Source organism: Orbicella franksi, chromosome 6, assembly GCF_964199315.1.
Source record: "Orbicella franksi chromosome 6, jaOrbFran1.1, whole genome shotgun sequence".
Lineage (NCBI taxonomy): Eukaryota > Metazoa > Cnidaria > Anthozoa > Scleractinia > Merulinidae > Orbicella > Orbicella franksi.
Window position 1 is genome coordinate 30,867,564 of NC_138150.1, and position 13,227 is coordinate 30,880,790.

General features: G+C 37.4%; 1 pseudogene across 1 annotated transcript in view; it reads right to left on the reverse strand.

Moving 5' to 3' along the window:
- Positions 1-2,036: 2,036 nt before the first annotated feature.
- LOC145489377 (DNA topoisomerase 3-alpha-like) overlaps positions 2,037-13,227 on the reverse strand; it is a 65,053-nt pseudogene continuing 53,862 nt past the window's right edge. The window contains exons 3-21 of the transcript XR_014049591.1: positions 10,047-10,121; positions 9,767-9,817; positions 9,583-9,661; positions 8,760-8,873; positions 8,491-8,560; positions 8,206-8,234; positions 7,444-7,502; positions 6,836-6,899; positions 6,374-6,470; positions 5,717-5,890; positions 5,256-5,341; positions 4,620-4,874; positions 4,466-4,502; positions 4,276-4,358; positions 3,652-3,795; positions 3,280-3,319; positions 3,101-3,160; positions 2,577-2,779; positions 2,037-2,349 (exon numbers count right to left, since the gene is read on the reverse strand). The product of XR_014049591.1 is annotated as a DNA topoisomerase 3-alpha-like (transcript). The remainder of the gene's footprint in view (positions 2,350-2,576; positions 2,780-3,100; positions 3,161-3,279; positions 3,320-3,651; positions 3,796-4,275; positions 4,359-4,465; positions 4,503-4,619; positions 4,875-5,255; positions 5,342-5,716; positions 5,891-6,373; positions 6,471-6,835; positions 6,900-7,443; positions 7,503-8,205; positions 8,235-8,490; positions 8,561-8,759; positions 8,874-9,582; positions 9,662-9,766; positions 9,818-10,046; positions 10,122-13,227) is intronic.

Below are 13,227 nucleotides of genomic sequence, written 5' to 3' on the forward strand. Positions count from 1 at the left end.
TCTCAGCCTACACCGCCATCATGTTGAACATTTTAACAATACACGCGATGAGGAAAACTTCGTTGGTACCAAAGCCTTTGAAAACATTGCTCCTGAGTCTTGCTGTTTCTGATCTTGGTGTTGGTTTGCTGACCCAACCTTTGTATATTACACGGATGGTCAGTCCTGCTAATTCCACCAGCACCCTGCTTCACAAAGCCTCATGCGTATTTATTTACTCTTCGTTCTTTAGTGTTTTGGCCATAAGTGTCGACAGATTCTTGGCTATTCATCTTCATCTTAGATATCAGGAACTTGTGACTCACAAGCGTGTTGTTGCTGTGGTGATCTCAATTTGGGTTTTTAGTGCATTTCTTACATCAACTTGGCTTTCGGACTTAAATAATACCGCCATGCTCGTCACCATTATCATTGTAAGTTTTTGCTATATTATTACAGCAACTGTTTACTGCAAAATTTATTTCACTGTACAACGCCACGCAAAACAAATGCAAGTCCAGCAAATACAGGTAACACAGAATAACCAAATGGAAAGTGCTGCGAGGCAGAGAAAATCTGCCGTCAGTACATTCTACGTATATCTTGTGTTTTTAGTTTGTAGTTTGCCAGATTATTGCGCTCTAGTTGCCAGTTTGATCTCTGCACCAAGTACCGCTTTAAAGGGTCTGTTGTTATACGCAAAGACCCTGTTGCTCTTTAATTCCTCTCTGAATCCTGTTATTTACTGCTGGAAGATAAGACACATTCGACACGCTATCATAAACACACTGCGAAATATAAGGCAAAATTGTAATCCCACGACTGCCGCAAGAGTGACTTCGTAAATGATATTACCACCAACAGTTTATCTAGAGACATTAACCTTTAACATTAACCAGTTATTTAACTGGTCTCTTTAAACATGATGTACAAGTATTGTGATGTCCATAACATCTGCTTGCGATTTAAAAGTTTTACAAGGCTAAACATGTTTAACAGACTAAAAAAGCAAAAAAGCAAACGTGTTTGACATTATATTGAAGATGGCAATCACATAATGTCGAAAACGTTTGGTTTTTTTTCAAACATTTTTTCAAGTATTATAATTTTAATGGTTTTCAGAATTATTACTTGCTGGCGTATCTTTGTTTAACTTCGTTTTGCAGTGTATTCCGATTCATAACCAAATAACAATAAAGGTTGCGAACAAAAATGTGTTTTAGAAACATTTTGCTTCCATGTTAAAGGTAGCGGGTTAGAACTACATTTCGCCTACTTTTCGGAATTTTATACATTCTAATTGAGATCTCTACATTTGTGTGGGATGTAAGTAGCAACCAAATGATTTCTCGAAATTCTACGTTGCGCATGCAAAAGTCGTCGGAAGATGTATTCGTCGAAGTTGATCCGAAGTTTATCTCGAATGTACACCCCTATGATTAGGAGTAACTACGACTGAGAGTACATCTCAAGATTAACAATCACTATTAATCCAGAAACTGAGGTTGTTACAATACGTATAATTTTAAGAGCAGAAGACCTCCGCATTTATAAACCTAAAATTTGACAGTTGCAAAAACAAAAACAGATCACGTGCGGCAAACTTACTCTTATCTATTTCAGTCACAGTAGAGTGACAGAGTTTGATGAGTACAGTTGAATCAGTCCCAGTTTTGCGAACCATCTAAAGGTACAAAGATTGGCTCGACAAGCCGAAGATCAGGGTAAAGTCTGACCGTGCTAAGTACTAAATCATCAGTGTAAAGTGAACATTTAGATGGAAGCCATTGGGTAAAATAATCAGACCTGCATTATTTGGGTCTGCCAAAAAAAGGAATGTCATTTTAATACAACCGTGACACATGACTGACATAAATAGAGCTTGCTCGCAATAAAATCCACGTCCCTAAGGTAAGATTGGAACATCGTCGAGGTGTTATTAGTACGTACAGATTGCTGGTTAACCTGCATCAGCAATAAACCGAATTCTCGACTTAGTTTTCATCCTGGACAAAAGAATACTCCAGTTTGTAAGTCTTGTTTTTTCATTGTTCAATAAGACATGGTTTTTATTAAAATAATTGTAATGCAAGTACAGTGAAGCATAATGCATATTTGGTAAGTGTCCTTTGTGTTTTTATGAAGTTACAGGATGTACATTGTAATAAAAGTAAGATGTAAAACGTGGAATCAAGCCTTGAGCCACAGCTGAAATGTTCTAAGAACTCTTTGAGGCATCCCACATGTCAAAGACATGAGATGTAAAAGAATATATTTGCATTGTGCGTTAACAGATCAATATTATTAGCGACAGAATATCTACTCCGGCTGTGTGTTATCTGTTCATGGGGCAGGTCCTCTTGGTGTGACCTGCAAACAAGGAAAAAAATACTGAAGCAACAGCTTTTGTTTGCTAATACACTATGCCTCTTCATTGCTTTTATAACATAAATGAAGTTCAGGCACTTTCAAGTCTTTCCACTCTAACTTTCCCAAAGTTACCACTATTGAGGTTGCCAGAAATTCTTTATTACCAATCAAGCACTGTTTTTGGAGCAGAGGGAAAATTCCTAGAACAAAATTAAAGAAATACCTACCTTCCTGGTGGCAAAGGCCGCACTTTCTTTTCTTTGTCGCTCCACTGTTTGTTGGTGCTGATCGTCCTGTTTTGAACGCGTTACTGCCAGCTGATGACTCTGCAGTGTCCCCCCATTCAAAGAAATCGCAACCCTGCCCTCTCGGCTTAGCACAACAGTAAAATGGCCGGCCCTTGTTCGGTCCTTCCTTGGAAACTGTGCGGCTGAGAAATTTAATGAAAGTTAGTTTTGGTTATGTCTTGCAAGTATTGGTACTTGAAGAATACAACAAGCTAATGGATGGACTTGCATGAGTGTGAGGCTGCTGTGAAAATAGAGTAAAAGCTTTCTTAAGAAAATGTTGCTCAAATCTCTTTAAACCTCTATTTTTAATCTGTCAAATTGCTATGAATTATCCAGACTACTTACTTTATTACTAGTAGTCCAATTGGCGATGCGTTGATCAGTATTTCATAACAGAAAACTTTCGCATATGCATGTAGTTGAAAGCTACAACTAAAGATGTTAAGTGTGTAATGTAATACCTTACAGCTGGTTCGCTACAGCGACAAGAGGGATTAGAGCTGTCTGTACTCATTGATCCACTGCAATGAAAGAAACATTATGAGGCAGGTTGTGAGAAAAAAAGAAAAAAAAACGACACAGAACAATTTTTGTGTTGACTTCCCGTGTATAGATGGTCTAATCAAAAATTGTATCTCACCTGACTCCAGTAAAAGTTGTGTTTCTTCCAGAGTTGAATCCTAAAGTAAGGGAAAGTTTACTTATTAGTGGAAGATCCCAATGTAGACACAAGAGCAGTTTCAAAAGCAGACATTTTCCATTTTTACCTTAGTAGAGAAAATGAATTGTAGGAGTAAGACACAGGGGAACTTACATTGCCTTCACCAAGAACACAATATATCGACCCCTGCCAGCACTCAAACCTAGACTGCCAAATCAGACGTGTGATAATCTAACCGTTAGGTCATCGCATTATCCACTTTGGTTAAACTGTTTATTTGACAGTAATTTTTTCAAGCAAAGAGCTTCAATTCGCACAAAAACTCTGGACCAACCAACAATGATCATGTACCTGCATTATTCCTGTTGAAGTTATTGGATGTCAGTAGAGGCGCAGTTTGGCCAAATGATGATGATGAACTCCCTGAATTATCATCAGCCCACAAGAAAAATCCACAGCCATTACCTCCGTTTGGACATTTATAGAACGGTCGACCTGAATGTAAATTAAAATGAAACAGTACAGTTAGTTCTTCCCTGGTTAAGGTAAGCTTCTTATGCGACAAATATATGACGTCCCTTTCAGTTTTACTGAAGGTTAACCATCGCACAATTTGCAAAGAGTTCCAGGTTTTTCGTAGTAATGTGTTCCTTGAGCAATGCAATTCACTCTGTGTGCCTTTCTCTACCCAGGTGTATAAATGAGTAACGGCAAATTCGTAGGGCGACCATACAAACTGCCGAGATTATCTGACAGATTAACATCTTGCCAAAATGGAGTAGCAATATTTACACAATAATAGTATACCTGGTTACACCATACACAGAACCTGGCGTTAATCAGAACCAGTATGCCATCTAAGATTAAGTTCTACTGATCCCTCCTAGCATGGGATAGACTTTCACTGTTTTATGGGTTCCTGCGAGCCACTTCATATATCTATATGCTACTGAAACTAGTGTTCATGTTACTTACCTTTGTTAGGTCCATCTTTCTTTACAGTTAATGTTGTTGCAGGTTGCGCACAGGTACAAACCACACAGTTCTCATTGCCATCTCTGTCGTAAAAGTTAACAAAATAGGATGAAAAAATTACCTCAGTATAGTGGTAATGTTGCATTGAAGCAGAAGGCTGGCAGCAAATGCAGATTTCTGTAAAGCTTACCCTCCAGTGTGGTCACCTGAAGGAAATTGGTTAAAACCTGAAAAGAAAAACGGGAGCACACACATTTAGATGAGGATTTTACTTCTTCTCGTGTTGCAACTGTAGATCGTTAATTTATAGTTTGGCGTTAGCTGAAAATTAAGTGAAGAAGTACCTCCCGAAAATGATGAGCTGAGTCTCCAACTCTGACCAGCTGGTGTATAACCACGCCCTGCATTCCTATTGGATTGATTGGAGGTAATACCTCCCCTTGGAACAGAAGGTCTTCTAACTTGAGATGTTGCAGCTGATCTAGAGCCGCTCCCTCTGGTCTTGCTGGGCATGCCTCGACCACGCCCTGAAGTATGTTTGTTTCCTCTGTTGCTGGGCTGAGAAGTTTGTCTCCCTCTTCCAGCTGAATTTGAACCACCTGGTCAGGTATCCAGGTATAAGAATCAGTGGCGAATGTATGTTGAAGAATTCAAAAAAATAACTACCGCCTTAAAACGGCTAACAGTATGACAGCAAGAAGAAGTGGCAAATACATGATCCTTCTATCACCAACAAATGACTTAAGCCATGATTTTCCACCTTTAGTACAACAGATATAGAAGAGGCACCTTAAACTGATTGAGTTTCCGAAATTCTCCCTGCGTGTATGCTCAGAGAACTTCCTATCGAATTTCAGACATTCCCTATGTTTTGCTACAAACAAAAGAAAACACTACCCTTATTGAAGGATTTCCGACTGATCTGGTGAAACAATAGTTCTTTTAATGAAGAAGAACATTTCCTGGATAGAGCTTTTTACCTGACTCTGACGGCAGCCTCGTTAAGTCCTTCAGGTCCAATAACTCTCTTAGACTATCATCACATCCACCAACGCAGCCAGTATATCTACAAAGCAAGAATGATACAATCATCAGAGGCCAACAAAACAAGCTTCATGCACGAGGGGTCCCTTTCAACAAAGCCAATGGTTTCTCTGGAGTCTTAAGCACTTAACTGAAGGTTTTACCAATAAGAAAACATTTTGTCACGTTTTCAACATTAAAGGTTAACAATTATTTCATCATAAGCATTTGGGAAAATTTTGGTGACACAGACCTAGCTTGCCTTGAGGAAATGCTGGATTTTGATGGTAAATTAGGAAAATGGGTCAAAGCCAACATGTTCTGCATGATGTTTCAAGCTACTCAGGCATGCAGCAAACACAGGTGAATCACACAAATCCTCCACCCACCTTTAAACAATGCAAATTTTAAAACTTACTCTAAAGGCATCATGGGTGGAACAGAACCTCTCTTGAATTTGAAACGGATTTTATGTACATCTCCTGGTTGACACCGCTGACACAAAGAGTCATGAACTGCAGCCTCAACCACAAATTTAGGGAAGAAGGCACTGGCACGGCATCTTGGGTAGCCTTGACATCCTATCATGAAGCTGCAGAGTCAAAAGAAGAAAAACGTAACAAGGCTGTTGCATTTTAACAAGTCAGGAACTATAAATATTACAAACCTGGCTGGGAAGCTACAGGGGTTTCATTAATGTTTTCAGTAGGAAGGCAACTGGTTTTCACAGGCGGGCAAAACGTTTTGAACTGAACTCCTCTCCAAGAAAAACTTTTTTTCTAGATGGCCTAACCCGGCGGACAAAACCATCCTCACAGCCACTCAATTTGCTTGGTGCCCAGCCCTTAATGAAACCCTGTGAGTAAGTTTGGAAGAAAGTAAAAGTGGACGAGGTGACTACTTTCAAAAAGAAGGTCAACTTGGCACCTAACAGCAGCAGCAGAGAAAAGTCGTTAAAACACTCTAAACTGATGGTTTTATGACAAAACTTGGAAAATCATTGTAAATATTTGCAGTCACTACATGTACATCAGCCATAAGTATTTGTATACTTATTTTAACAACATCAACGTACCTGCCATCTTTAGTTTTCTTGAGCACCATTTGTTCAGTTTTGCATCTAGGACAAAGGCGAAGAGGTTCTGTTCCTCTCTCGTCCTCATTACCAAGAACTGTAATCATAAAAAAATCACTAAAGGTTTGGAAAGTTTGTAGATAGACCTTGGGACACCAGGAGCAGAGTCCGGATTCCACCAAGAATTTGGTTATACAGTAAGAGCAAGATTTCTTACAATCCTTGAACCGTTGCGAATGAAAGTAAACTAAAATATCAATTCTCGGTTTCTCACTGAGTAGATCTGCATTAGGATAAAAAGTTAGTAATCAGCATTAATTCGGTTTTGAGCATAATGCCCTGGTTGACAAACTGTCATTCAGTTATCCTGGGCTTGATGTTCAGTGACATAAACAATGCATTCAATCAAACATTTTTCTCCTTCTATTTACGCATACAACAGTATGCAACAGTAAGTTTTACCTTCATTGATAAATTCTTGAGGATCTCCAAAATAAGATGATAAGGCTTGATCCAGTTTGACTGCCTATACAGAGAAAGAAAACAAACCAATCATGAACCACCAAAATTGATGAATTCCAAGAAGTCTGTAATACTGATTTGAATATTAACCTACTATAAACTGAGCAGCCAAAGACAATTAAATCCAAATTAGTACCATTGAAGCAAGTTTCACCATTTTCTGACAAAACACTTCAGCCACTAAAAGACAATCTTTATATCACAAAAATAAATAAGAGTTTGTGCAGACTGAATATATTGGTTTGAACTCTTTAGATCATGAAATATTGTACAGAAAATGTAAAAAATTTAATATATTGTACATCTGAAGTAACTATTAGACCTGTAAATAGTTATAAAACTCTCATCTCCAGCCTTTATTGCAAGCATACCTACAGTATCCAAACAATTTCCAACAATGTTCTTTTGATTACTGTAACAATGAAGCCTAATGTGGGCCAAGGTAATTTATTCAATAAGAAGGTTTGAGCACCCCAGGAAAACTGTGTCCCATTATAATCTGTAAATAAATTTGAATACATGTAAATGAAGAATACGTATAAGCCCACCTCTTCCACAGCTTAAACAAACTGTTCCTTATATTTCGCTATCTGTTCAACAAGTACATCTAAACAACAGGAATGATAATTATCAGATATTTTATGGCAAATGCAAGTCTACTACATCTTGTTTTCTTGGTCATACACATGTCTCAAGTACCGTCCACCACGCTATTGCTACTTGACAATGTTCTTTTTATTAATTTTTTACAACTTTGGGCTAGGGTTTCATGTCTCTGAGAACTCTCTGATGACTTCTGTCTTATTTTGAATGAATGTATTAATGAAGTCTTCACTGAAAAAGTCAGACTCAGCAGACATACCAGTATAAAGTTTACAATCGAAATCACGAATAAAAGTAAGACAAAAACAATTTAAAATCTGCACTAGTTTAGAAAGACATCTTGTTATAAACGAGTTTTTGTATCTCCATTCTTATCTGGGGAGTTGGAATTATTCCCTCCTTTTACTTAGTATTCTTGACCATTTTGGCAGCAACAAATCTAATGAAGGGGGTGATTTTTCATGGTGGCCATCCTGTTAAATAAATGTCGAGCAGCTAATGACAATGCAACAAGTGAGGGAGGCAGTTGACAACAGACTGAGTGAGAATGAGAAACTTGACAACTGCACCTATCACATACGTTACACTTTCACTGGAAGATATCAAATAGTTGTTTAAAAAGATTCCAGTTTGCTAGTAGTAAATATTGATCAAAAACTTGATCAGGTGACAGTGATAAGGTGTGCAGTACTGTAAATTGTCCTTACCATCTTTGTTTCTTGTTCCTTCACAAATTCTGCAAAGTTCGATCATAAAGTAGGCATTAAATTTAATAAAATAATACAGTAATAAAAGAAAATTCACCATTGAGGATAGTCTAATGTTGACGATCATATGGGCGGACATGGAGTAAACAAGTGTGCAGAATTGCTCTGTTATTATCAGCTAACAGAATTACCAACATGTGATTACATTTGAGAACAGCTGGGAATAAATTTTTTAACAATCAGCTTTAACTGAAAATGCTGCTGTAACCGGTATATCTCACTCACCTTTTTAAATCAGCTTCAAGTTCTGACCTCAGCCTTGGTTTGGAAAGCTCAAATCCGATCAAGTCATAACCTTTTCAAATACAAGAGAAATGCAAGGAAATACAATCAGATTCTGGGTCAAAATAGCAGAGTTAAGAAAACAGGTAGCAACATTGTAACAGAGGACTGCTGTATGAAAATAAAGCAGAGTTTCTGAGATGATTATTCCATATTGAGAATTAATTAGTCTTCATAAATTACAACTTAATAGATCTTTGTGAAGCTATTACCTTCAACAAGTCCCATTCCAAGCTGTCCTGGTAGAAAGGTCCCATCTTGCTGCACTCCCACATAGCACCTGTTTTTTATGGTCTCTATATGTTCTGCATGAGTTGCATCTGTGCCTGTATGTAAAAGGTGAAAAACAAGAATATTTCACTTGTCTGTAAAGGTGGATCATCGCTAAAATTCACTTCTCCTTTAGTTATTTGCTGTTACTACTGACAAAAGTATTTAGACAGAAAATACAATCATTAATTATGCTAAACAGAGACACAGTGGAACCCTGTTAAAACAGTCACCAGCGGGCCACAAAAATCTGGTCATATTAACCGAGTGGCCATATTAAAAGGAGTTCTTTAAATACAAAAATGACTGACTGAGCTTTAGTTTAGGCCAGAATAAAGTGGCCATAAATAACAGGGTGGCCGTAAGGCAGGGTTCCACTCCATTGGAGTGTGAATTATAAATAATTTTAAGTGAATGGACTTGAAAAGTTACTAGGTAGGAATTAACTTGTATTAACTTGAATTTTCATGGTTATAATAAGTGTATATTTGGAAAAACATATTAATTACATTAAATAAGAGAAATCTTTGAATAACATTCAATCAATGTTTTGCATAATCATATAATTTCACTAGATTTCAATAAAAAGTAAAATAACGAAAAATAAGACTGTTCCTGGCAATATTGAAAACTTGTCTTCACTCATGACTCCAAACTAATCCTCTCAAGGATCCAAGGAGAATATTATTATGGAAAATGTACGGTAAAAATAAACGTTGACATTGAATCTTGAACAAGTTTGTAAATTGAGCTTTTCCAATTTACCTATACCATGTTTCTCCATTAGACTGATCAGATCAGCTTCAGTTAACAAAGGAGGAGGTTTGGTTTCACCATCAACCATCTGCAAACAGTTTGAAATAATTAGAACACAAGTACTCATGTTATGTTAACTATTGACCAACAACAGCTCATTAATCAACAGACGTCAAGCTCAGTAATTACAAACCTCAATTGAACTTGGTTGAAATTCTTCACCTTGGTTGTACACTGGGATTGTCTAACATGACGAAAGCAGATTTGAGAATGCTAAGTTTACAGGTAAAAGAAGTTCAACTTTGTAATACATGTATGTAAGCTCAAGAAATCACAATCATGAAACCAATCTAAACAGTTCTCAATATACAAATTTACATTGCACACTCCTGATTACAAAAGCTGCTTGATATGTGCAGACATAATGATCTGAATTCAGAAAACAGAACGTGATTGAAATATAATTAACCTACCTTTGCATTCCACTTGTCATATGGATAAAGATCGAGATAGTTTCTTGCAATTATCATGAGTCCTGTAGCTGTAAACTAAAAGCATGGAGTACAGAGATCCATAAATAATCAGTTTATTCTCAACTTGAAATAACAATAAGATTTAATTTAGTACATTTTGAATATAGTACATCTCTATATTTACTGTAAGAATTAAGAAGCATTTTATGTGTAAAAAACAACTACTGCATATCTGGACACTAGGGCACTATTTTACAATGCTATTCACCTTACTATGCCACCTACGAAAGTTTTTGATTAGATTTTGACAACTTTTTGCCATCTTTTTGAAAACTTCTGACGGCTTTCGTTTGAAACTGCATATCAAACTGTGACAACTTCCTGCTGGTTTCAAATGTTCACAGATTGAGACTTGAGCTTGTCTCTTGACCTTTGGCATCCTGACAAAAAGAGTCAGTTCAGTTTATGATATGGCTCGCCATTCACAACTTCAGGCAATATTATAGTATCTTTAGCAAAGCATAATGTGAAATTTCTTACCTCAGAACAGCAGGCTAAAAAATGCCTCACTATAAACTCTACAGTCTTTTCTCATTACCCTGCCAATACAATGGAGTGTACCTTTGAGTTACAGAATATATAAATATTGTAGACAAGAGAAATAACATATCATAATATTATAATCTACATGTAGTTAACACAAGATATCATGAACTATAATTAGAGATTGGCTGAATAAATTATATCCCAACAGTACTTCTGAAGGCCAAAATGCTTGTGCTTTTCCACGCGATTTGCTTTATTTTCATGGAACTTTCTACGCCCGTTTGGCAGAAAGAGGCCAGACAGATAGCATATCAAGTCGCTGAAGCCATGCGAGAAGCAGAGAAAACTTAAACGGGCTCGATTGAGTCCCTTGTTCAAGGACTATTTCATGTTACGATCGATCGAACGCTGGGATCAAATCTTGTTATTTTATCGTTTTCTCCTGCTCGATTCACTTCGACATCTTCTGTGGTGAAAATAACTTACAGCGCGTTGACTGAGCGTATTTTTGTAATTCTGTTCTGGTTCGTTTTTCGGCCCAAACAAAAAAATCGTTAGTTGTCCTCCATGTTTTCAGTACCGCTCGTCCAAGGACCTGGGGAATATTTATATTTGGTTCCAGTCTTTCTGAGTGGTTCGCTCCTGCGGTTAAAGGCGCTACTTACTTTGAAAATTAGCCCACCAGGGATCAAACGTTGTCAGATTTATTTGAACTAGAGACACGGCTCGGTGCGTCCGTGGTTACATCGTAGTCAACTAAAATTGAAATAATTACAAGATAAATTATTATTTACAACATTCTAAATCGAAGCGACAAACGATTTCGAAACTTACAATTTGTGTTCCTGGTTGTCGGATCCCTTTGATTGCTATCTTGATGTTTTGCTCGCGACTGTTGATTGACTTGACTTCGAATGTCCGTTACATGATAAGATTTTCTTTTTAAAACATAAGTCACATGACTTGTTTTTCCCGCCACGCGTGGTCGAGGCGATTTCGCAATTACCGACGATAATTAATTCAATTTTTTTTTTTTTTTTTTTTTTACACGCAAATGAACATGCAAATCACTGAGAAAAATGTCACGCAACTCACAGATTTCAAAACAAAACTTTTGCTTCGAACGAAGGTTAATATCGCCGCCGCTCAGTAAAATTTCTGAAAGATTTCGGCGTAGTCGTTCTCGTCATATATGGGGTAGCCGAGATAGTGTTTTACTCCATTTTTATAACACTCGTAACATAGTCCTTTTAGGCGACAGGAGTTGCATTTACGGCAAAACATGACCTTTACAATTCTTGATCGTTTTTCACAGAAGGGCGCCTCTTCAATATCATCATGTACCTAATCCCAACCCATTTCCTTTTTTTGCCTCCTTTTTATTCCGAGATACTCCTTGTAAATTGTCTCACGAAGCTCTGGAGGGAGGTTTTGGATGGCCTTGGAAAGTTGACAGTTCATGTCCGGTGTTCGAACAGTATAACACAGCTCGCGTTATGTCTAAATAGTGAATCCCTCTCCCCGGTTATCTCGTTTAATTCGGTTCGGGCGTTCCCCTGTTTCTTCACAGTAGTAATAAGAGGATTAACCAAATAAAATTTTGTAACCCAGACCATTATTTTCTTGTTTTAACTCCCTCCCACCGTAATAACCGAAGCGAGCAAGCGAGGTTTGGTTATTACGGTGGGGGAGTTAAAACAAGAAAATAATGGTCTGGGTTACAAAATGGTATTTGGTTAATTCTCTTATTACTACTCGTTACTATATCTGTTATTTATTTGATTAGAGAAATTTTATTTTTATCAAGGGAAAGTCAGAGAAAAGCATTGTTCTGGACCTCTAGTTTTGTCTCTAACTCAAATCCTTCCATTGTGGGAAACAAATCATATTTGGAATTCAAGACAGAATTGATGTTAAATACATTTATCAGAATTATTTTTGATATGTTTATATTTTTTGCTTTTACACAATTGTATAGTCCCAGTGTTGTCACCGAATAGTTCGAGCACGCCTTCCGTGCCATCTTGGTAAACATCTCACACCTTCAGTTTTCAGGGCTTGGCTCTGTAAAATGCCAACACAACTGAGAATAAGACACGTTGTGCATTTAAAACGCGGCGATGAATTTCAAGCTCCCGAAGACACATGTTCAGTCTTTCCTTGGGGTTTTTAAAGATATCACACACGACTTCAAGAGTCAACTTCTTGAAAACTATTCAACGAATTTCATTTGAAATACCTGTGCTTTTTTAGAAGAAAATAACTTACGACTGAGTGCGTGCTTTATTCGATATTTTTTAATGATATCACTGTATGCTCTATTGTTTGACGCACAGAAATCTCAATGAAATATTCTGATGCAGCAAACACTTTTCTAGTAGGTGGAATGAATTTTAATCGCGTATGTAAGGAAGTCTCAAAGGACATCCCGTTCATTTTAGTGTCAGAAACCGTCGTGTGATGTAGAGGTGAAGCAGCATCTTCGTGGATGTACGAACTCCCCTTCGCAGATAAGTCTACGCTTTCGTTTTCTCTTTTCATGTCCTTGTTCGCTTTTCGCTACGCCTGCACTTTTCCGCAGTTTAGTGGTTTAGTATAACCATTTCGATGAGCAATTTTTTGCGTCCACACATTA